General features: G+C 43.6%; 1 protein-coding gene across 4 annotated transcripts in view; it reads right to left on the reverse strand.

Annotated features, from left to right (window-relative positions):
- NR2C2 (nuclear receptor subfamily 2 group C member 2) overlaps positions 1–11279 on the reverse strand; it is a 101018-nt gene extending 89739 nt beyond the window's left edge. For 2 of the 4 annotated variants that reach the window (XM_049641045.1, XM_049641043.1), the window contains exon 1: positions 10711–11277. The gene's annotated coding sequence lies outside the window, so the exon portion shown is untranslated. Of the gene's footprint in view, positions 1–139; positions 4778–10710 lie in introns of those variants that run through there. The other 2 variants (XR_007459924.1, XM_049641044.1) reach the window with 2 other exon arrangements.
- Positions 11280–23811: the final 12532 nt, after the last annotated feature.

Raw genomic sequence — 23811 nt, forward strand, 5'->3', positions numbered from 1 at the left:
AGCTTTCTGAGAAGTCTTGCTCTCTGTTAGGGCAAGTGTCCCCGATCTTGCCGTCTTCTCCCACACATCAACTTCCTAGATCATCTCAAGCACTCAAAACCAGAGCAGCAACCTTTCTTTACACATTTGGAATTCTTACAATTCTTGATCTCACTGTTGGTTTTCTTCCTCCAAAACAATGTCAGGCATCATCAAACAGCAGCTTTCCAAGCTGCTTAAAAATGAACAAGGACGAAAGTGCACCTTCTGGAAAAACAAGCAGAGACAAAGAGTGGGAGAGAGAAAATGAAAGAGAAACTATGAAAAGCAAGGGCTTTCTTTAAAAAAAAAATTTTTTTTTTTTAACGTTTATTTATTTTTGAGACAGAGAGAGAGCATGAATGGGGGAGGGTCAGAGAGAGGGAGACACAGAATCTGAAACAGGCTCCAGGCTCTGAGCTGTCAGCACAGAGCCCGACGCGGGGCTCGAACTCACGGACCGCAAGATCATGACCTGAGCCGAAGTCGGCCGCTTAACCGACTGAGCCACCCAGGCGCCCCGCAAGGGCTTTCAATAAAAATTTAAATTCACTAAGAACAGGTAAGTGAAAAGGTTATTTCAGAAAAATATTTTCCATTTCATCATTTTTGAAAATATGTTGTAACAAACCATAGCCTATCCTCACATATAAGTAAGAAAGATACAGAGGCTTCTTTCTCCAGGATATCACAATGTTAAGAAGTAAAACAAAATCCTCAGGCAATGTCAAGAAGTGAGAGAAAACATTAAATCAGGTGTACCCCAGATAATATCAGGGGGTAAGACTCTCACCTGAGAGCTTTTCTCACTGCTACCTCAGCCATAGGCAGTCCTAGAGACAGAAAGATCACAGTGAGAAGGAAGGGTAGAGAGTTTTGGAAAGGGTACTGGGCAAGGGTCATCAATTAGGGGTGTCTCCCTAGAATGAGAAGCTCCAGGAAAACAGTCAGTTGTGTCTACATGTAGTTTAAAAAACCATACTCACTAGCACAATATAAATTTGCATTTGATCTGGAAAAAAAAAGAACAATTTATTGTTTTGATACCACAAATCAAAGTATCAACAACCTTCTTGGCTGGTGCAGCGCACAGTAAACGTGGTAATACTCATAGTAAGTAACACTTATTGAGTGGTTACTATACTCCAGGCACTGCAATAACCACTGCGGACAAAACATTAAAGTAGCTCTTTGTACAGGAACCTGAGGTCTACAAAGGGTGGAGCCCAACCCGCTCAAGTCCCTAACCCTTGAAGATTGCCCACATGCACAATAATGCTTCTGAAAAAAGAATCTGATTAGTTGCCAAAAGAGCTATAAGAGCAAGTATCTCTAGTAAAAAAAAAAAAGCTGCTACAGTAAATTTTTCTATGTTGGTTTTAAATTAATCAAATGCAAGACCATCAACCTTTGAAAGCAACTGCTCTGAACTGGCAATGGAATAATTGCTGAAGATTAATAATAAGAACAATAAGAAGAATAAGAAGAAAAAGAGGAAGAGGAGGAGGAGGAGCAGTCCTTGCCCCCGAAGAACTTAAGCAGGAAACTGTAATAGCTCTGCAATTTAAATGCTACAATGGATGTCCAAAGGAAAAAGCATCTCCCTCTGCCTATGGGAGCCAATGACAGTTTTAAAGGAGAAGGAGCTAGTTAAACTGGGTCTTGAGTGAAGAATGGAAATTTAGCAAGGAAAGAATGGGGTGACAGGGGGAGAGTTCTAAGCAGAAGGGACGGCTCATACAAACTGGCAGGTATGAAGGAGAATGGCATATTCAAGGAACAGCAGGCAATCTGGTGGGAAACTGCTGGAGAGATCAGGGGAGGCGAAAGGCTGACACTGCAGACGACAGAGAACTACCAGAGGTTTGTCAGAGAAATGAAGTGATCACATCTGGATTTTCGAAAGAACAAAAACAAACAAAAAAAACAACCGAAAAACCTTTGAGCAACAGTGTGGAGAGATGATGGAAAAGGAGAGGCTGTACATGGAAGGGAAGTTAGAAAGTGGTGGCAGCAAGGCCAGGGATGAAGGTAGAGTCTCTTAAACATAACTTGAACTACAGAGTTTTTCTTGTATAGCACATAAATGACAACAGGGCACAATATATAAAAATTGATACAGACCCCAGAATGATGAAGTAAAACTATTATTGGTTGGTCTTATGTGATGTTAGGTTTTACAACATAAATCTTTTCAAATACAAGTAGATCAATATAACTTTTAACAATAAAAAAGCAAAGAACACAACAGTGACTTTGAATCAACTATTCTAGGCTCACAAAAAGCGTACAGCTGACCAAATTTTGCAACCAGGATTTCTTTAGTCAAGCAGGGCTACAGACCCCAGAGTAGTGAAAGCTGGTCTCTGACTGGGAACACCTGAATCCCCAAGTCAGCCAGTCACCAGGATAGACCTGCTATGCTCCCCACAGGGGAAGGCTTAGGAGTGTCTCAAATAACAATAAACAAGTCCTGGGACAAGGAAATTGTCCTCACTGACAGGAATGAGTGACTTGTCTTCCCCATTACAATCAACTGATTTATACCATCCGTATTTATGTACTGCATGGCCCATAATTATATAACATTCAAAATATCTAGTCTTGGTATTTTCCCACTGAAGCAAATATATCAGGTTTTTGAGGCTCTGATACTAAGCTGATCTCTCTGATACCCTACTGCATGAGGTTATTGGGAAGATTGAAGATTAGATCTTACACATGTATGTCAAGAGCCTAACACTGAGGCTGGCATACAGTAAACATGCAATACATGGTAGCTACCGTTGCTATAAGGAGATGGTGACGCTTTTACTTTCTCAAAGAAACTTGAAAGCAAAAATTCAAATTGTATAATGCAATATATAACTAGGAACAGCTCTTTCATTTTGACATAAGATCCACATGAAATGTGTATAAATATGTAATGTATACACACAAATAAAATATGCTCACGTAGCATTTGTAATTTATTCTGTTAAATTATACAACTGGGCAAAATGAAAGGCCTGAATTAGGATAAATCTCACAAATATTTAAAAACAAGCTAATAACTATTTGCAAAATACTTCTGGGTATAGAACTTTTTTTTTAAGTTTATTTATTTTGAGAAAGAGAGAGAGCAAGAGTGTGCACACACACGTGGAGGAGGAACAGAGAGAGAGAGGGAAAGAGAGAGAATCCCAAGCAGGCTCCACGCTGTCGGCACAGAGTCTGATATGGACCTAGAACTCATGAACCATGAGATCATGACCTGAGCAGAAATCAAGAGTCAGACACTTAACCAACTGAGCAACCCAGGTGCCCCTAGAACTTCTTGATAGGTACAAGGTACTCAGTTTAAGTTTATTATGCTGTGATTGTCAGAAGTCTTTTTATACTCATGGGAAAATAAAAATGGAAGAATCTGGATTGCCTGAGAACTAAAAAATAAGAAATACATATCTGAAGACCTGAAATCCTAGATCAAGCCTTACAATCAGGAAATAGAAATCAAGTGGCAAATTGAGCATAATATAAATGTTCATCAACAGAAAAGATGCTCACAGAGATGTCTTGGGTTCAGATATACATCTTTTTATCAGAAACCCTGACATTATTTAGACTCAAAGATTATTTAGCTTTGGGGTCAGATGATTTCCCACCCTCCACAGGAAACCTATTTCTTCCATATTACAGGTCTGGACTATAACAAAGGGGCAGCAATAGTGTGTGTGTGATGGGCCTGGGGAGATGAGGAGAGGAGTGAATGAATAGTGGGAAAGAGTAGTGACTCTAATCTACATGCAGTTCCTATTCTATGGGAGCAGCACTACAATCTTCTATATGGAGACTTCCCCTAAAAAACATGTACCCTAATGGGTGATTGCCTCCCTTACCAAGGGCCCAAGTGTAAGGGTGACACAGACTCTCTTCATTTCTATTAGCATGAAATATGGATGGATGGATGAATGGAAGGAAAGCAGGATAGATTTCCTGAGCATCTACCATGTCTTACATCAAACTAGGCATCATTTAATCTTTAACACACCTTCTAAGTATGAGCTCCACCAATACTGACAAAAAAAGACTCAGAATTTTAATCAACTTGTTTCAAGTCATCTGGTTAGTAAGAGACAGACCTAGGATTCTAACTCAGGCCTGTCTGTCTCTAAAATCACAACATTCTCTCTATACCACAGTGCCCTTCAAAATAGTTTCCCAGAAAACAGAAGTCGAGAGAAAGGAATTTTAAAAAGTGACAGGAGACTAGTTTATTATCTAAGGGAACATAAGCTAGACCACTTAATAACTCATTTACACAACCACTAATTCCAAAATATGTAATTTATGTTCAGTATTGCTCACAGAAATTTCTGATCTAGTCCCATCCAATTAGTAATCAGATACTTATTTTTAAAATTTGACTCTTTTCCCTCCTCAGAAAAGAAACATGTATTATAAATTTAAAGTTTTAAAAATCTGTATTGTATCGAATAAGTCAACAAATATATTCTAATTGCCAGTCTTCTCAGCCAGGGGCTGACATACTTTAGAATATGTGCTTTTAACCATGGTGAAACGTGATTTTTTTAAATAATTCCAGGCTATTGGGGTGCCTGGGTGGCTCAGTTGGTTAAGCGTCTGGCTTCAGCTCAGGTCATGGTCTCACAGTCTGTGAGTTCAAGCCCCGCGTCGGGCCCTGTGCTGACAGCTCAGAGCCTGGAGCCTGCTTCAGATTCTGTGTCTCCCTCTCCCCCACTCATGCTCTGTCTGTCTCACTCTCAAAAATGAATAAATGTTAAAAAAAAAAAAAAGTTAAAAAAAAGAGTAATTCCAGGCCATTCACTTAACCAACCTAGTAAAAAGATGCATTACTGCAGAAGCAATGGAGAACGGGGAGAGAAAAAGAACGAAGATAGTACAAATGGCATTTCTGAAATGTTTTGCAAATAATAATCAGATTCACTGTTCAATAAATACTACTGGGCAAATGTACCATGAAGCCTGCTGGCATTGTATAACTTCCCAAAAGCCATCCAATCTCTGTTGTGTATCTTTCTCAGCCACCTAGAGGCAGGCAGTTATTGGAGTTTCTTGAGGCTGCATGTGTGGGCAGCCAGGTAAGATATAAATAAGGTGGTTCCCAGTAAAACCATGAAGGCTTCAAGTTTGAGGCGATTTTTCATTTTCAACCCTCTCATACCTCTGACTACTAGTCCAAACAGGAGAGAAAGCTATCTTTTTTAACACTTGGAATGAAATCTCTCTACAACAATATTAACATTTCCAGGAATTAGAATCTTTGGTTACTGTTGATAATTAAGAAAAGAAAGGTTTTACCTATAAAGACTTCTCATGAAGGCTTCTTATCATAGTGGAGGAAGTAATTTTTATCGTCCCTAAAAATCACACTTTGTCCCTGAGGTTCACTTTCATCATTATAGACTAACTACCTGGAGTGTAGCAGTTAAAATCAGAAAGGACAGTTGAGTGTCTGAGCTAGTCTATTCCTTTCACATCTTAAACAACTCCCCTCCCACCCTTCTACTGTAAGACTCCCAGATGCGAGGGACATGAATCTGTTCATATTGTCCCCCTAACAATGCCCCCATGCCAGTGCCTTGATCTGGGCTTTCACCCTCTGTATGCATACACTCTCCCTCATCATTGTAGCCATACTAGGTGAGTTGGTCCCAGGCAGGCCTGCCTTTTGGCAACAGAGCTCCTGCTGCTTAAAAATCTCTAGCACTCAGGGCACTGAAGAGAGCATGGGAAGCAGGTGGCAGCACTGTGACAAGGGACGTGGAGAAGGAATGGCAGGATGGGAGGGAATTACAAAATGAATCTTGGCCTCTAGGCATGTTATGCTGAAGGCAGGTCAAACTATAACAAATAAAGAACATATTTTTTACAATGAGTGATAGCATGAATGTGTCTATCGGGTTAGAGATGGTATTCATACAGGGAGGGGAAAAGTCAACATTATTTAAGCTCCTCATAACCAGCAACGAAGTAAAAAGGGATGAACTAACTCTGGCTGGGGAGTTTTGCATCAAGGTGTGAGACTGGGCTTGATAAACTCTAATATGGATTCCTTCACCGATTTCCCTAAGTGGCATTGATTAAAGGGGACTGACCAATATCTGCTTTGTGAGGTGCTTTGGGACGAAAGAAGAATTTGACACATAGGTAAGAGAACTTAAAGACAAAATCCCAAATTAAAGTCCTCAATGTGTCACACTCAGGCAGCTAGATACATGAGGCCAGTGGTTCAATGCTATGGTTTGAAAGAGGGCTGCTCTACAAAGGCCCACTTGCCTCGATCTATAAGTCATTTAGATAGTAACTGGCCCCTCCCTACTCCTGACCCCAATCTCAGTGTTGGCTCCTCCCTCCCCATATTTCTTTAAAAAAAATTTTTTTTAACGTTTATTTATTTTTGAGACAGAGAGAGACAGAGCATGAATGGGGGAGGGTCAGAGAGAGGGAGACACAGAATCTGAAACAGGCTCCGGGCTCTGAGCTGTCAGCACAGGGGCCCGATGCGGGGCTCGAACTCACGGACCGCGAGATCGTGACCTGAGCCGAAGTCGGCCGCTCAACCGACTGAGCCACCCAGGCGCCCCATCCCTCCCCATATTTCAAGTGAGGAATGTATAAGCCTCTAAGAGGCTACCCACTCAAGGTTCCAGAGACAGGTGCTACACTGTCACTTGACTCCTTGGAGACAATTCTCAAACCTAATAAGTTATTAACACAGGGTTTTTCTTTTTCTATAAAGGCATGTTCAAACAAAATTTCAAGATCACCATCAATACAACTATTGAGGAAATAAATAATTTAATGATATAAAATAATAAGGAAACTATCAGTTTTTTGCTCACCCTGAGTAATTAGTTCAAGGAATCAAGAGTGCTGAACAAGTGATACCAAAAAAATCCTTGAACAGGTTAGAAAAGAAACATCTAAAAATAAACAAAGTATTAAATAAAAATGTTACTGTTGTTTTCAAACTACTGTAACATTTTATTTTAAAAATCTGTATTATATAAACAAAATGTTGTATTAACCAGACCTTTCAGTAGAAGCTTGACACATACTGCATAAAAATCTGCTTTTAACCTTGGTAAAGCAATTAAAGGGTGATTTTCAGTAATTCCATTGCATGAATCAATTTCTCTTTGGAAAGATAAATATTTAAAATTAATGGCCACAGAGACTTCAACTCTCAACTCCCTGCAAACCCACTAAAGTCTTCTTTTCTGTTCTCTGATCCCCTGTGATAGAGAAATGACATTATATTTGGGCTATTTACTTATTAATGAGTTTCATATGAGCTCATTAATGTTCATGAGATTTAACTTATAACTATTAAATTATCAACTTCTTGTTTTAAAAAGATAAACACAAATCAACACCTAAGTGGGTAAAAAGGGATTAATCTGGGTTATTTTACCCATATTTACATCTCTAGGCAGTGCCGTATCTGTGAGGGACCAATTCCTAAATTCATCCAAATACCACAACAGACATTTTATTGCTGGCACTGCTATCTGAATTGCCAAGCAAGCACATATAAAAAGGCACCATTTAAGAGCAGCAACTTAGTTATCTGTGATATTAAAAGTTATCAACAATTCATTCACTCAACAAATAGTACCAGATACTCTGCTAAGTGCTGGGAATATAAAGGTGAGTAAAATGATTCCTGTTGTCACAAAGTTTACAGTATGGTAAGGGGAACAGACATCAATCAATCATAACAGTGTGTAATTAAAAAGTGAGATACAAGGAAAAAGAACACAGTGTAAAGTAATAGAATCTGATCTAGACAAATAGTGGGCAACAGAGAGGGCTTCCCTGAGGAAGTGATGCTTGAGCTGAGATCTGCAGGGGACTGGAGGATGGGGGGTATGTGGAGGAAAGGGCAGGCATGTGAAAGTCTGAAGTGAAGGGAAGAGCACGTGAAACGACCTGGGGTAAAGGTAAGCCACACCGTTAAGGAAGCTGAAAGCAGGCCACCGTGTTTAGTGCACAGGGAGCTAGGGATACAGAGACAAGAAGTAAGTCTTAGAAAGTTCTTAAAATAGGAAGCAGGAAAATGGTGTACCATAACATGGGTTCTAGTGGGGCTTGAACAATGTAAAGCCTGTAAAAGAGATTTGTAAATTGTAAAGCACCCCATACTTTCATTAGTACTATTTAGTTCCTCTACTTTGTTTTCTAAATAAACTTTTGGTCTGGATGCCAGGTGCCAGCCAAAAGGAAAAGAGCTAAAACTAATTCTAACCCAGTGTTTTGCCCCTATACCACACTGCATAAAAATTTCACTGTTTATATCACTTAACTAGTCTAAGGTCTTTACCCAACAGCTAGTACTTCATAATGACAACCCCAATTCCCGGTATTTACTATGTGCTAGGCAATTTTCTAAGTTCTTTATTTATATTAACTCATTTAATCCCCAATTCTAAAAAGAAGGCTCTACTGCTGTCCAGATGAAAACACTGAGGCTCAAAAAGTTAAGGAAGTTATCCGAAGTCAGACAGCTGGTAAATGTTGACAGTTAACTACAACAGTATTTAGCTTCCGTTTAAAACATTTTATGTGTGTGTGTATATGTGTGTGCATATATACACGCAGAGGAGAGAACAGAACTCACATGTATAGAAACACATTCACATAATTGACCCAGATCAGTGTCCTAGTCACCTACTGCCTGAGGTATTAGTGGCACGTGGCAAATACTTTATGAACTGAAGATGGGTATGAGAGACTAACAAAAGATTTGAATCTAGAAGTGATTTTGAAGCCTTCCCCCCACACCCCAGTCACGTATTCATTAGTAATTCATTTGATGGCTGTATTTTGTCTCTTTAAATTTTTTTTTTTTTTTTTTTTTTGAGACAGAGAGAGTGAGCAGGGGGAGGGGCGTGAGGTAGAGAATCTGAAGCAGGCTCCACACTGTCAGCCGGGAGCCCAATGCGTGGCTGGAACCCACAAACCGCGCCATCATGACCCCAGCCGAAACCAACAGACGCTTAACCGGGCCACCCAGGCCCTATTAAATTGAAGATGTATCTACATTACCTTTGTTACAGTTCACAGACTTTAGCCTGGAGGTCAGTGGGATAATGGAAAGGACAGAGAACCAGTTCGAACCACTCTCCAGCCACAACTGGCCTATTCAATCACGCCAGGGACACTTTCCCTCCTGGGCCTTTACACTTGCTGTTCACTCTCTCTAGAACACTGTTTCTCCCTTGGGTTCCTCCGCTCAAACATCACCACCTCATAAAAGACCTTCCCTAATCTAATCTAACTTAAATTAGTCTCATCAGACCTTTAATACATCACTCAGTTTAATTTCATTTCTTTCATGAAATTGACCACTCTTTAATCATCTCTTTAATGTCCACTCACCCCGCTCCCCAATTCTAGCAAGGCAAGAGCTTTGTCTAGCTGGTTCTCTGGATGTATCCTCCAGTGAACCAAACTAGGCAAATAAGTTTTTAATTCACGAATTAGAATTAACTCAGATTTACCTCTGTTCTGTCAAGCCCTCAATGCCCTTAAGCTTTTCATTTCCCAATGGCTCTACATCCTACTTTCAACAGGAACACCATTTTTACATTACTTTGCCGTTCACAAAGTAGTCTGGACTCCATTTTCTGAGCAGAGACCCTCAACCGATCTTGAGAAGGGAGGGATAGCCTGGCAAAAACCACCATTCTCCCCATTTTACAGTCCAGGAAATTGAGCCTCAGAAGGGATTCAACCGCAGCCATGCCGAAAACACGGGAAAGAGCCCTGCAGGATGCACAGGTTCCGAAAAGCCTTTCCCGCAAGCCAGCGCCGTGGATTCTAGATACTTCATCACCTTTATTACTATTGTTCTACGGTACTCATTCTGGACGCATTCCACGGCTAGGGAACGTGCGCCAAACCCTTCGCCGCGTCCCCGAGCGCCCCAGACTCTTAACCTAGGCCGCGCCCCCACGCGCCCCGCCCCCGGCCCCGCCCCCACCGCCCCAGCCTCACGCCGCGTCGCGGCCTCTGCTCCCGCCCAGCCAGGGCTCCCGCGGCCCGCGGGGACCGCCCCTCCCGTCCTAGCCAATCAGCAGAGCTCGGGGGGCGGGGCCACAGGACCCATCCCTCCTATCTGGGCACCAGTTGGTCGGGCCAGCCATCGCTCATGAAGTCGCGCCCCGCACCCGCCTCCCTCCTTTTCCTCCACCCTCCCTTCAGAAAAAACGGCGGTTGGGCCGCGGCGGTCTCCAACGGCGGGCGGGAAGCGGAGGGGCGAGGAGCCGGGGAACTAGGGAAGGAGGGACTGCAGGGAGGAGGAGGATGAAAGGGAGGAGGAGGGGAGCCCGGCCCAGCCGGAGCCATCTCCATCGAGAACAAAATGGCGGCGCTGGCGGAGGGCCAGCTGTGAGGCGGGGCCGCGGCCATTCCCCCTCCGCCCCCACCCTCGCGCCGGCCGGGCCGGTCAGGGGGAGCCCGCTCGCTTCGCCCGGCCGCGGGCGGGGAGGGGAGGGGAGCGGCCCGGCCCACTATGCAAAGCGTCCGGCGCCGCCGCCGCCGCCGCCCCGTGGCAAAGGTAAAAGGGTCGGGTTCAGCCGCCGTCGCGGCGGCTCCATGTCCGCGCGCCAGGCCCGCCCCCTCTGCCGCTGGCCCGAGCCCGCCCCGGCCCCTTTTCAATTTTACCTCAGGATTTGGCGCCAAAGCGGCCTCGAAGCAGGTCCCGTGTCTGCGGCGGACGGCCCCCGACGCGGAGGGCAGGGCGCGGGGAGGCCGGGCTCCCGGCGTTGGCGGATGGCGGGAGCCCGGGGGCCGCGGGCTCGCGGGGCAGCAGGCGAGAGAAGAGACGCCGAGGTGGGAGCGGGGGTGGCGGGGGCGGGCCCGGGGGCGCCGCCGGGGTCGCGGGGAAGGGGGGGTTTGTTATTGTTTTTGTCAGTGAAAGGTCAGAGTTCGTGACCCCGGTGCCGCCGCCGCCGCCGCCCGCGCGCTGGTAGGAGGAGGGCGAATGTTCTTCTTCCTCTTCCCAGCGCCAGCCTCGCCGCGGCCGCGGGGGGCGGGCGAGCACGCGATTGGCTGAGACGCGCGCGCGCACCGGAACGCCGCGGCCGGCGCTGGTCCATCCGGCCCCTCGGTGGCCCGCGGGCCCGGCGGCGGGCGGGCGCTGGGGTCAGGGCGGTCGGCCTGGGGCCGCCGCCCCGGACTCGGCCGGCGTAGCCGCCAGACGAAATTTAAATGGCGCGGCCGCTTCTGTTTCCAGGGCAAAGGGCCGGTTGGGCATGTTAAAACCTAGGAGTGCCGGGCACCGTTATTCGGGTGCAGGCCCTCCCCTCCTGGGGGACCGAGAGCTTCGCGAGGCTAGGTGGGGACAGTTTTCTCCCTGTGACATTCTCCATCCTGGCTTCCCGCCGAGCTGAAGTTTCTGTGTTTGTTGATTGAAGAAGCAGTCACAGCAGAGAGCCTGTAGGTTAAAAGTGGCTGCTTTATTGGTGGGTATTGGATTGTTTGTGCCCTACACGTTACTGATGGTTTTTATTTAGGTTTTAAAGGTCGCCAGCTTCTGGCAGTACTAGGTATTGAAATCGTCCAAAACCTGTTATTAATGGTCTTTTAGCGAACATGTGACCCAAAGCTTGTTAAGTCTTTTCCTGTCTTCCCGTGATTTGGAACTAGTAAACAGTGATACGTAAGTGTATATAAAACAACGCTTTGCGAAATTGCTTAAATATATAAAGAAAAGTGCTTCTCTTGACCTTAGGAATTTAGGGTTGTGGGTTTTCTTTAGATGTTTCTCTCTTTTCAAGTTGTGGTTTTTGACTTGCTTGAGAGGGTGTCCTAGATGCCCTGAAATTTTTTGGCTAGACTCTCCTTGATTATCATGCTTTGTAGGAGGAAGATCCTCTGGTAATTGATTTTTCTTTTTTTCACTTTTCTTGTTTGTTCCGAATAGGTACCGATCCCAAGATGGAAGGATTAACGTTTTTTCTTAAACATTTGCACTTTGATCAGGCTGACCCCAACTTTTGAGTATTTTGTCCGTAATTTCTGTTTTATAAGAAATGCTTTAAATGCACTTATTTTTTTCTTCTCCCATGTTCTCAACTCAAAAAGAAGTAAGTGGGGAAGGGAGTTAAGTTTGTAATGTCCTGGTGAATCACACAGACCCTGAAACTGGAAGGGGCCTCAGGAACTCAGGAACTGCCAGTCCTCTGTCAGGAAGATTTTACAGGAGAGGCGGGTCAAGTGATGTGGGTATGGCAACATGCTATTTTGATGGTAAATCCTTATAAACATGAACTGCTTTTATAATTGTGTACTTGCAAAAATTGATTTTTTAATGTTAAATAATGCTTTTAGATACTGTGTAAAAATTCACACATCAGTTGAGTTTTGGGGTTTTTTTGTTTGTTTTTGCAAGCATATTACAGTTGCACTAGTTTTGAGGTAAATACTAAACAATCATTACTGTTTCTATAATGGCCTATAATTTTCTAATTTTCTTCACTTAATACCCAGCAGTACTGTGAACAAGCACAGTTATTTTACTGAGGTGAAGGAACTGAGGGCCAGGTAAGGTAAGCAACCTGCCAGATGTTACGGGTGCAATAAGGGAAGCTAGGACTCTTACCTAGTCCTTTGACCTTAAGGCTTATGCTATAAAACCATGCTGCATCAGTTCGGCCTGTTGGTAATAGCATTCAGTAAATGTTCACTTAAAAGCTAGTTGTTTAGGGGCGCCTGGGTGGCTCAGTCGGTTAAGCATCCGACTTCAGCTCAGGTCATGATCTCTCAGCCTGTGTCTCCCTCTTTCTCTGCCCCTCCCCTGTTCATGCTCTGTCTCTCTCTCTCTCAAAAATAAATAAACATTAAAAAAAATTAAAAGCTAGTTGTTTAATATTAAAAGTGTATAGAAAGGGTTCATAATCTCGAGCACTTTTTCTTCCCCTTAAAACAGATGTACACCTGCACAGATTGCAAACAATATATGCAGGTAACAGGCCTCTGCAAGCTGAGGTCAGTGCTGCCATAGTGCCATTTTTTTTGCTCCATTGTGTTTTCACTAGAACGCCTTTTAGTGTTTTAAGTGGCTTTAATCACAAAAAATATTCAAGTTGTACTATATTACTTCTATGTTATACTGTATGTTTTTTTGACTGTCTATTAATAAGTATCCACATTTGCATTAACAGTGATTTTATATTGTTTTATATGCCTTTCAAGGGTTCTTGGCTGGGGGTGTACTTCAGAGCTGCCAAGCCCTCAGTGATTGTGAAGCAGTAAGCTTTGGGTGGGGCCTGGCATCAGCACTTCTGAATATCACATAGAATTTTTTTTTTTTTTTTTTGCATCACATAGAATTCTGTACCTACCGGCCTGAACCACTGATCTAATTCCAAAAATGTGTGGCAAAAATAACAAGACAGAACTTTTTGTTTCACTTTTTGACATGCAGCTTTTTTAAAAAAACGATTGATCACGACTGAAGGGGTCTTGACAGGAGTGATGGTCTGTCTGGCAGTACCTAGCTGTTGTGTGTGTAGCATCTTGGCAACTACCCAGACTGTAAGCCCTGTATCAAAATGTGTCTTATCCCTCTTATCTCAGCCCTTAACACAGTACCTAGTAAAGAGTTTGTATGAAGTTGGCATTTACTAAATCAGTGCTTTTCCCAGCAACAGTATATAGTGAACAGTATTCATATTGCCATCTTGCTTTTTGTTTGTTTAAAATTTTTTTAATGCTTCTTTATTTTTGAGAGGCAGAGCATGAGCAGGGGAGGGGCAGAGAGAGAAGGAGACAGAATCTGAAGCAGGCTCCAGGCTCTGAGCTGTCAGCACAGAGCCCCACGTGTGAACCCATGAACCATGAGATCGTTGCCTGTGGCAAAGTCAGATGCTTAACTGACTGAGCTACCCAGGTGTCCCTGTTATGATCTTGCTTTTAAGATGAACTCAGTGAAAACAAAGTTTGGTGACTTACCTGAGCTGGGATGTGGGCCTGGGACTGTTGGCTCCTTACACAGTGCTGTAAGACCCAGGTATTCCTTCCACTGCCCTCTCTGTACCTCTGAGCAGGTCGTTTTTTCACACCACTTAACTAACTAGTATGTTCTTTAGTCAATCATTACGTAACTTGTCCGTGAGCTTCTTGAGAGCAGGAACTATACTATGCAGTTTCGTTTTGTATGTAGCCCAGAGTCAACATTTTTTTGCTAAGCTGGGTTATTTGAGATTTGCATTTAAATGATAAATGTCAAAACGAAATTTTGGTTAAACAGTAGTTGTAGATGTGCTTAATTTTTCAAGTTACTATTTTTTTTTTCAATATATGAAGTTTATTGTCAAATTGGTTTCCATACAACACCCAGTGCTCATCCCTTCAAGTTACTATTAAGCAAAGATTTTTTTTTTAACTTGTAAGGATACTGCTATTGTGGTAGTGTAAATGATGATTTTCCTTTTTATTTCAGACTGAGAAGGCTTAATAATCACCTTCATAAGTACTTACATCTTTGTGCCAACTTTTCTGTTAAAGCTTATTCTCTGTTACTGTGTGTACTAATTTATGAAACTTCTGTTTGTTATTTATATAATTATGACATGTTTATAAAATAAACTTTTAAACCTCATAATTCTTGGTCTTTTTTAAGAATGTGGAATCTAAACAGATGTAATCAATGAATACCAGATTGCATGTTCCTTATACTCACACATTATCCTGTTTAATCTTCAGAATAACTTTGTGAAGTGAATGGTATTGTCTTGTTTTTATAGCTGAAGAGGCTGAGGCCTTAAAGGGGAGCATGACTTCCCCAAAGTCACATGATTAGCAAGTGGTGGAACATTTATTCATAAGTTATTTCTGCTTATTTCTTCTCTTCTGTCCTTGAGGACTTTGAGAAGAAAACCGTCTTCACCCCACCACCATGATCTGTCAAAGTCAAGCTCTGTCACAATAGAAGGCTACTTGGAGAGGTCTCAGATTCTGTATACAGGGCTCTTGTTTTTTCCCAGAAAGAGAAAAGTGAGTGACCCTGTGGTGGACTGGGGAGACTGGAAAACAGGGACACTGCAAGTGAGTTCCTGAGCCTCTCCAGAACAGCTTTCACTGGGAGTTTTGCCCCTTTAGTTTCTATCCTGAGGCTTCCTGGGCCTTGAAGAGGTGTTATTTCAAAGTTGTGTTTGGCTCAAATATCTTGGAGCATGACAGAAAATTAGATTATCTTAGGAAAGTGCACTTGCCCTTGGTCCCCAGTTTTAGAATGTGGATTGCTTGGAAGAATGTTTTTTAAGTTTGCCTGATTAGAAACTCTCAATCTTGAGGCTTGGGAGTTCTTTACAAGCCCAGCACCACCACAAGAATTAATCACTTGGGTCTAAGTCTAAACAGTGGCATTCCTTGAGTTTCTTAAAGAAGAGATTATTTTAGGGGCACCTGGGTGGCTCAGTCAGTTAAGCAGCTGAGTTGATTTTGGCCCAGGTCACAATCTCAACAATTCATGGGTGCGAGTCATGTATCGTGCTCCACCATGACCGTGCAGAGCCTGCTTGGGATTCTCTCTCTCCGTCATCCGCCGCCCCCCCCCCCCCGAAATAAATAAACTTAGAAAAAGGAGAGAGATTATTTCACCCCTACAGCCTCTTCACTACAGGCCAGAAAATGCAACTCAAAGCCAAAAGTCTTGGAAAAGCGGTTCCCTTCTGTGCTTTGCTTTGGATCCTGCCCTTCACCTTGGGGAGAGATAGGATGCTGCTATGAGGTTTCTGGCCTTGGGGAGGCTCTGGGTACATTGTCAAGACTGGGTATCCATAAATCCTTTTGGTTCTGTCCTCACATTTGGCCCCTCCTCCACTGTTCTCTAGTTTAGGTATTATTTCTGTCCCAGTGTCAGGGTTTCTTAACCTTCCAAACCAGTCTCCAGCTGCCCCCTCCCACCCAGCCTCCCTCTCTTACTCCCTCCTTTTCTTCCACTGCCTGTTCTGTAACAGCCATTTCTAGTGCTCTTCTATTAATAAAGTTCTTTAATGGCTCTTCATTGCTTAGGGCTGAAGTGAAAACTTCGATGCCTAAGGTGGGGACAGTGGGGGTTGGGTCTGGCAGGTATTCTAAAGGAGGTCAGTAAGCTGAGGTAAACCTCCATTAGTACAGTAAATGGTCATAGTGACACCCGGAGAGCTCACTGGACTTGAAGGGGTGGCCCCTTATCAGCACCTGCAATGCAGCCAAAGATGGTTTTTTTGAGAGAAGCCAGAAATCCAGATTTGTAAATGAAATCTCTTGACTTTCCAATACTGGCAATTTGCAAATTGTTTTTAAACTATGCAAGCCAAGCATCCTCTTTTAAACATGGTTCTGGGTCTCAGAACTAGTTTGGGACCTTTGACCAATCAGATAAAAATCTAAGCCGAGCCAGGGCCACTGAAAGTCCTTCACAGTGAGTCTTTTCAGCCCCTTACAGATTAGAGCATCATTCAAGGGTAGTCTTCCAATAAAAACACCTGAACTCAGAATTTTGATTCCTTCTGTTTGTTCAATAGAAGGAATACATTTTAATCTGTCATGGAAAGGGAATTTGGCAGGCAGGAGACAGAAGCCCATGTCTACAGATCGAATGCAGTGTGTTGTGTGTGTGTGTGTGTTGCAGGTGGAGGCATGTTCCTTTTGTAGTTCTCATTTTTCCAGAGCATAAATTTACTGTCTCCTGCCAGGGTGGGGAAGCAGAGTCATTTGTCTCTATTCAGTGGTATTAGGGTATTTGAGGGTCTCATGACTGCTTACAGAGACTTTCAGCTGATGCTCTTGTTACTCCCACTCTAGCCTTCCCAGACACCTGTGCCTTCAAATTCCCAAGCCTCTCCAGAGGGCCAGCCCTTATGTCTCACTGGGGTCCCTCCCTGCAGGCACTTTGGTATTTGTTTTCTCCTCTGCTAAGTCAGCTGCCACTATCCATGCATGTGACTTCCAAAAATGAGTTGACTATTTTGATACTCTCTGCCTTTTCTTGCATTTTCTTTGTCCTTTAGGTTACATCTTTTTACTCATTTACTGTCCTAGTAGGTTTTAGAAAGGAGCCAAGAAATGCATGTTTCCTGGTTATCACTGCATAACTAGTCACATCCAAACTCAAGGGCTTAAAAACCACTTTCTTAAATTACTATCTTGCAGTTCTGGGGGGCTCAGATAGGAGGTTCTCTCCTGAGGCCTCTTATAGTTGCAGTCAGAAAGTGGCTGGAGCTAAAGTCATCTGAAAGGCTTCCTAGTCTGTCTAGAGATTGATGCTGGTTGGCAGTGTGAACCCTGACATGTGACCTCTCTATGTGTCCTGGGCTTCCTCATAGCATGGTGGATGCATTCCAGGAATGCACAAGAGAACAAAGTAGCTTTTTATAGAAGTCACTTCCTCTGCTACTCCTTGAGCCATCACACGGGTCTGCCCAGGTTCAAGGAGAAGGGATGTGCACTCCACTCCTTGATGGGAGGAGTATCAAATCCCATTGTAAGAACACGCAGGAGGGCATCTATTACAGCGGCCATCTTTGACAGAATAGACTCCATCTAACGTGGGAAGACCGGAGTGGTCTTTCTAACACAGCTGTTTCATCCTCCATTTTAAAGCATCTGAAAGACCCCTCTACCCCATCTAGAAACTATAGGATAGGTGCAATGGCTCTGAATGAACTGGTCACAAACAGCCCTTCTTGTTTCATCTGTTTTTGTGATTTCCTCCCTGTATAATTCACTGTACAGTTCTGCACTCTCCCATTTCCTGAATATGCCACATGGTATCCTACTCATTCTCACACACCTTACTCATTCTGCTCCCTGCCTCCAGGGGCGTCTCTGATGCCCATCTCTGTGAGGCAAGTCCTCCTTTGTCCATTCACCTCCCCCCCACCTCCCAACTATTTCCTAATCTGCCTCAGGCACAATCCATTCTCTGTTATCCATTCCACCACAGTGTTATCCTTCTCATGCTTCCAGGACAGAGAATTAGAGTTTTTGTACCTGACTTCTCAGGTGGTTAGCTCCTGAAAGTAAATAACCATGTCTCTAGTGCTTAATACTGTGCCCAGTCTGGTGTCACTGTTAAAATAGCACCTGAATATTACAGGGTTCCAAAGTCCCTTAGCATTCTCCTATATGCACAACATTCAGCTCTTGCTCTTCCTCTTCCAGCAGTCAACCAAAAATATCTAGTACCAAGAAACACAACCCCGATTATACTAACCTTTCTTTCCAGCTAATTAATCCTGGAAGTAAATATCATAATGTATTCTTGAGGCTCCAGGTTTGTTGAACAAATTTGATTTGTTCATAGATGTTTTGGTTATGACAGGTAATCAGCATTTCTCTGTATTAGGAAAGTCAATATTAGTCAACTGCATATCAGAGTTTCAATCAGCGGAGTCAGTTTCCAGGATAACTGACCATCAATCATCTTTCAGCTGAGGAGGAGAGGTGCTGGCAGAGTACGGTGTACCCTGGATGTCTTGGCATGTTCCAGACTTGCCATTAACTGATTGTGGCACTTTAGATGAGATCCAATTCATGAGTCTGTTGGCTCCTAGGTCAGTTGAGGCCACCCTATCTGCCAGGGTGGGTAAGTGTGGAAGGAAGAATATGGAAGCACTGTTACAAGTGGTAAACTGAGGCATTCATGAAGCCTGCTGAACCTCAAAGCTCAAAACTCTTGGGTGAAGCCCTGAACTAAACACAAGAAACTTGAGATGTTTAATGCAGTATGTTAAATGTATTTAAAATTTTGAGATATGGTATTTAGCAAATGTTCTATCGTGATTTTTCCCCCAAAGAGAGAACCTGTCAAGAAACACTATGTTGTATTCTCTATTAGAAGTTTTATCCCCATAGCTTCCCTAAATAGGAAAAAGATTATTCTCTTAAAGATTTTTCACAAAGAAAGCTTAATAATGTCAAGGGACTTATCTGGAAAAAGGAAAGCTTTTTAAGAAATGTTGTTTAAAAGGCCATCTTCTTCATGGATTTTTGTCCGGAGGGGATGTTTCTGGTCCTAGGTAGCAAGGGATGGACTCACAGGATGACAGTGATATCTTGATAATTGTAAAAATGGAAGATCTTTATTGAGTAGGTGAAAGGTTGAGATTTAAGAGAAATTAGTCAAATTGCTACTGTGAAAACTAATGGTCATTTTCCACCTTGTCCCATAAAAAAAGATTCAGGGTCACACTGAGTGGTATTATAGCTGTATTTTAAAAAGAGCTGTCTAATTTTATGCCTGTAATAACTTCCATAATTATACATGTTGGAATAATCAAGTCTCATGCTTTGGGGTATAGCCAATTACTGTAGCTATCAAGAGGTAATTTATTTTTTCATGTATGTTCCTCACAGCAGGGCAGCTCCATTACACATTCATGAATTCTAGTGTGGTATTGTTAGGGGTTGTCAAGTACAGGGCACTGGATTTGAAGGGCCACAGATTTACTGGAGATGGCAATTCTTTTAAATTCTCATTTCCTTCTCATATCTGTTACTTAAAAGGAGTTCTTAGGAACATATAGGCTTATTGCCTTATGCTTTACCACAAGACCAGTTTTTGGATACAGCTGTTGGATACAGCTGTTGGTGAACACATTAGAAATATAGCCAAATCCTTCCTTACTTTCCCTGAGTCCACCTTTGGAGAGAATGTGAATTGCACTTTTGAAGGTGAGGTCCTAATTTTGAAGAGAACTTGAGGTCATGTAGGGCAGTTCTCACTTGAGTGGGTAATCTTTACATAATAAACCAAAGTAGTAGTCACTGTTGAAAATAAGCTTTGGGAGCCCCTGGCATATAGAACTATTCTAAAGTTCTATAATATTTGCAACTCTTAGCTGATGGATAATTATTATAATTTACATATACCAATAAGAGGCATGTTACTTTACTTACAGGTATATGGTACCTTAATTGCTACCATATCCATTTCCTGATCAAAACTATTTCTGTAGGTTTACCATGAATTTTATACCTTCCCCCTTCTTGTAATATTTTTGAAGCATTCAAAAACTAAAACTGGCAACGACCTTACATTTGAATATGTGTCTTTTGGTTCATTATATGTCTAACTGCAACTTTGTGCTCCTGACACTTTTAGGCTAGTGGTTTAAAAAAATTGTTGACTGTAATCTGTAAGTATAAATACATTTTACATCAGCAATCAGTAATATGATGTGTATGCACATACATGACTGAAACCACAATGTCATAAAATAGTCTTTAAGGATGATAGATATGCCCTGCTGTGTTCTCCTGTGCTGTCTTCAGTGTGCCTAGTGGGGGGGGGGGGGGGGCGGGGCTGGGAGAAGGGAGCTGGGTGTGACCCAATGCCATCGATTTCATAACCCACTCCTACAGTTAAAAAAAACAAGGCCAAAAAACTTGTTCACGGTACTTTTTTTTTTTTCTCATTCTTTCTTAACACGGATTTTATTTTCTATGAGCCTCTCTTTCACTCTTGTGGAAATGCTGCATTTCTACTCCTGCTCTATTGTAACGGTACCCATGAAAGACCATCAAGAGAATGAGGCCTGTTGTCATTCTGTTGTGTCAACACAGGATGCCCTTTCCTATACAACCACCACCAGATTCTCTGTGTAAGGAAGAGAACTTGCTCCATGGCCCTGCACAGCCTTTGCATTATACTAATCCAAACTACACTCTTCTTTCCAAAAGATGTCATCCAAAGGGTGGACTTTATGGGTGGATCCTCAGCAGCCATCCTCCCCTCAGCCCCCAGCTGACAGGTCTGTCCCTGTAAGTAGCTCAGGAAAGGGCAGGCGTAAGTGTGGACCTTGAAAGGCATGGAAGGCCTGCTGGGTTCTTCTAAGAAAAAGCTAGTGCAGGAACATGAGCCCCGCCTCCCTGGTGCCCATGAGCAGGGAAACCTGTAACCCAGCCATCAGTGGCAGTCACTGATCAGTCTCTGGAGAACCAGCCCTGGAATCGGGCTGATACTGGACAACAGATTAGAGAAACCCAAAGAGCTTGGTTCTTAGGGACACTGTCTAATCCTCAAAGTGCCCTGCTTTTGGACTTCCTCTTGTAGAGTTAATTTCCTAGATGTTTAAACCAATTTGATGTTGGTTTCTTCTCACCTGCTGTTGAAAACAGACTTCTTAGTGTGGATACCTCTGTCCTCTCAACTGACTGTCAATGTGTGCAAGCACAAAAACTGCCACAATTATAGAAGTCACAAAGCACAGGCTGAATGAACTAACAGAATGTACAAGCATGTTGTTGACTGTCTTGTAGCCGAACAAACTCGGGCTCCAGCTTGGTCCTACCACTCCTAGCCCAGGTGGCCTCAGTCCCCATTTAGGGCTTCAGTGTTTAGTGATGACATTTACACAGTTGAACAGAAGGCTGGGCTGGATGAGGAAAAAACTCTGACCTTGTTACCCTGCAGTGGTGGTAGCAGGGCTGTCGGTGTCCTTGGCACTGGCCCCGTGGCATACACCCAAAGGCTGCCCTCGGTCCACACCCACACATGGGTCCAGGCTGCATCCAAGGGAGAATGAGTGGTCAGCTGATCTGTCAGCCTGACCACAATTCAAAGCCTACTTCTGATATGTGAAAGAATTATTACCAGGAGCCAGGAACTCAACCAATGTCCCTGGACACTTTGTTTCTAGTGGGCTTTGTATTAGTAATCATGAACAAGAATTCTACCTACTTACTAAGACAAATCCAGGCTGGAAAAACATTGCAGGGAAGGTGGGAAGCTGCTAGAAAGTAAGTGCCTGCTTTCAGTGCAACTCCAGTTTCATAAAATTTGATTCCCAGAAGCAGGCAGAGGCCAACCCTGTAAAGGTCTGTGTGTTTTTTTGACCCATGTATGAAGAATTCAGGGAGAGGTCATTCAAAACAAATGGGGGGGGGTGGTGACCAAAGGGGCCCAGCCTGCCTGCGTCAGGCCCTGCTCAGTCCTGGTTTCTCTTTCTTGCCATTTTCATGGATGAGAAGGAAGGTCTTTTTCTGCATATTGTCTTCATCTTGTAGTGTCACAGAGCAGGGCCCATGACTTATTTCACTTTGTACAATGCATGCCCTTCCCCACGGGTTTATGGTTTCCAGTCCGCTTTCTTGAGCGTTTGGTTTGTGCTTTGTCCCTGAACTCTTTGGAAAACTGTAATAGTGTCCGTGTGACTGGTAAGACACCGAGGCTCGGAGCTACTGAAGCGAGTGAGTTGCCCAAGCCCTGCACGCTCTTATTTCTGGCCTATAGCCTGGCGCAGAACGGCTTCCTCCCTAGAAACACAGCCTTTGCAGGAGGCACACGGCAGAGGGGCTGTTCTGGGAGCAGGGAGCAGGGGGCAAAGCACATACCATGGGGGCCTCAGGCAGTGTGGCCATGGCATCAAAGCTGGCCATTTCTCCAGCCTCCGGGCCCAGTGGAAAGGAGGAGGCCCCATGAACCTGTAAAATGGGCTGGACAAAGAAAAAGTCAGGGAAGGAACGACAAGCAAAATAGGCCAGTAGAAATCAGCTGAAATCAAAGAACCATGGGAAAGACAAGTAAAAGCAAGTGGCAGGCAAACCAAGTGGGTCCTTGCCCAGTCACACTGAGCTGTAGAGGAGCTTGGTGGCCCCTGACACTTTCTTTTATAAAACCAATTCAGTAGGTTTTCTGTATAACCCAGGTGGTTTTTATTAGGGTAACTACTCACTGAGAAATAAAAGCCCTATTACCTCTTGTTTATAGAGCATCAGAAATAGGATGTCATATGGTACAAGAGGCCTTCGGATGACTTCCAGATGCATAATTCTGCCCGGAGCTCAGACACTGACAATGGCCAGTGACACACAGCAGACTGCGGAAGCTCCCACTACCTGGTGCCGAAGTCTTGCTGTACTTTTCAAAGGCTCAGAGGCTCTAGAAGGCCCACTGAAATATGACGATGAAAACGGTTGCATTGGAATTGATCCCTCAAAAATTAATAAAAAGATCTGTCTAATCACTTAGTTTGAATCATTAATTGGATGTTTAATGCAAACATTTTAAAAGAGAAGTTGCAAACTAGGAAAAAAAATTCCCCTGAAAATATTTAATGTAAATAACTCCTTGAGATGGTACTTTTTACAAAAGGTTTGTCAGCAAATGCCTTTTTGTTTAGGGAACAGGGCAGCAGGAGGATGGGGACAGGACGTCAGAAAATGATATGATTGTTTTCTATTTCGATGAGAGTAACAAGGAATCCCACCTGCCCTGCCCCCATTCTGCTTTATGTAGAAATTTGTCCAGCAAAATGAGCAGCGGTCATCAGCAGGAGGTGGCTGAGCCCCAGGTGCCCAGAGAGTCTCTTCAAGCCACTACTTCTGTGCTCCCTCACTGTGTCCAGAGCCACCGGTCAAGTCCACTAATTCACCTTGTGACTGTATCTTTTTTCTCTTCCTATCTCTTTCTCTTCGGTAGTACAGCCGAAGGATAGCTGGAGGATAGCCGTGATGAAAACAAGCACAGGTTCTTATAGACACAATACTGTCAGCTCATGTTGGGTAGACACAGGAAGGCACACAATAAATTAAAGCAGACCCTATCTCTTCAGAGGCTTGCAGCGACCTACAGGGTGGGGGCTGGGTCTGCCAGCAGCTGAGCTTCCAGCACTGGTGTAGTGTGAGGACCACCCCGGGAAGGAGGGGGTCCTTCCTTTATTAAGTCATATCAGTATACAGGTTGCGTGATCAAATGGAGGAGAAAATCCTTGCCATCTTATTCAGTCCAGTGTGGCTTCCGCAGCGAGGAGGACCCCCCTGCCCGGCCCCCCC

Source organism: Panthera uncia, chromosome A2 (genome assembly GCF_023721935.1).
Source record: "Panthera uncia isolate 11264 chromosome A2, Puncia_PCG_1.0, whole genome shotgun sequence".
In the NCBI taxonomy this organism is placed as follows: Eukaryota; Metazoa; Chordata; class Mammalia; order Carnivora; family Felidae; genus Panthera; species Panthera uncia.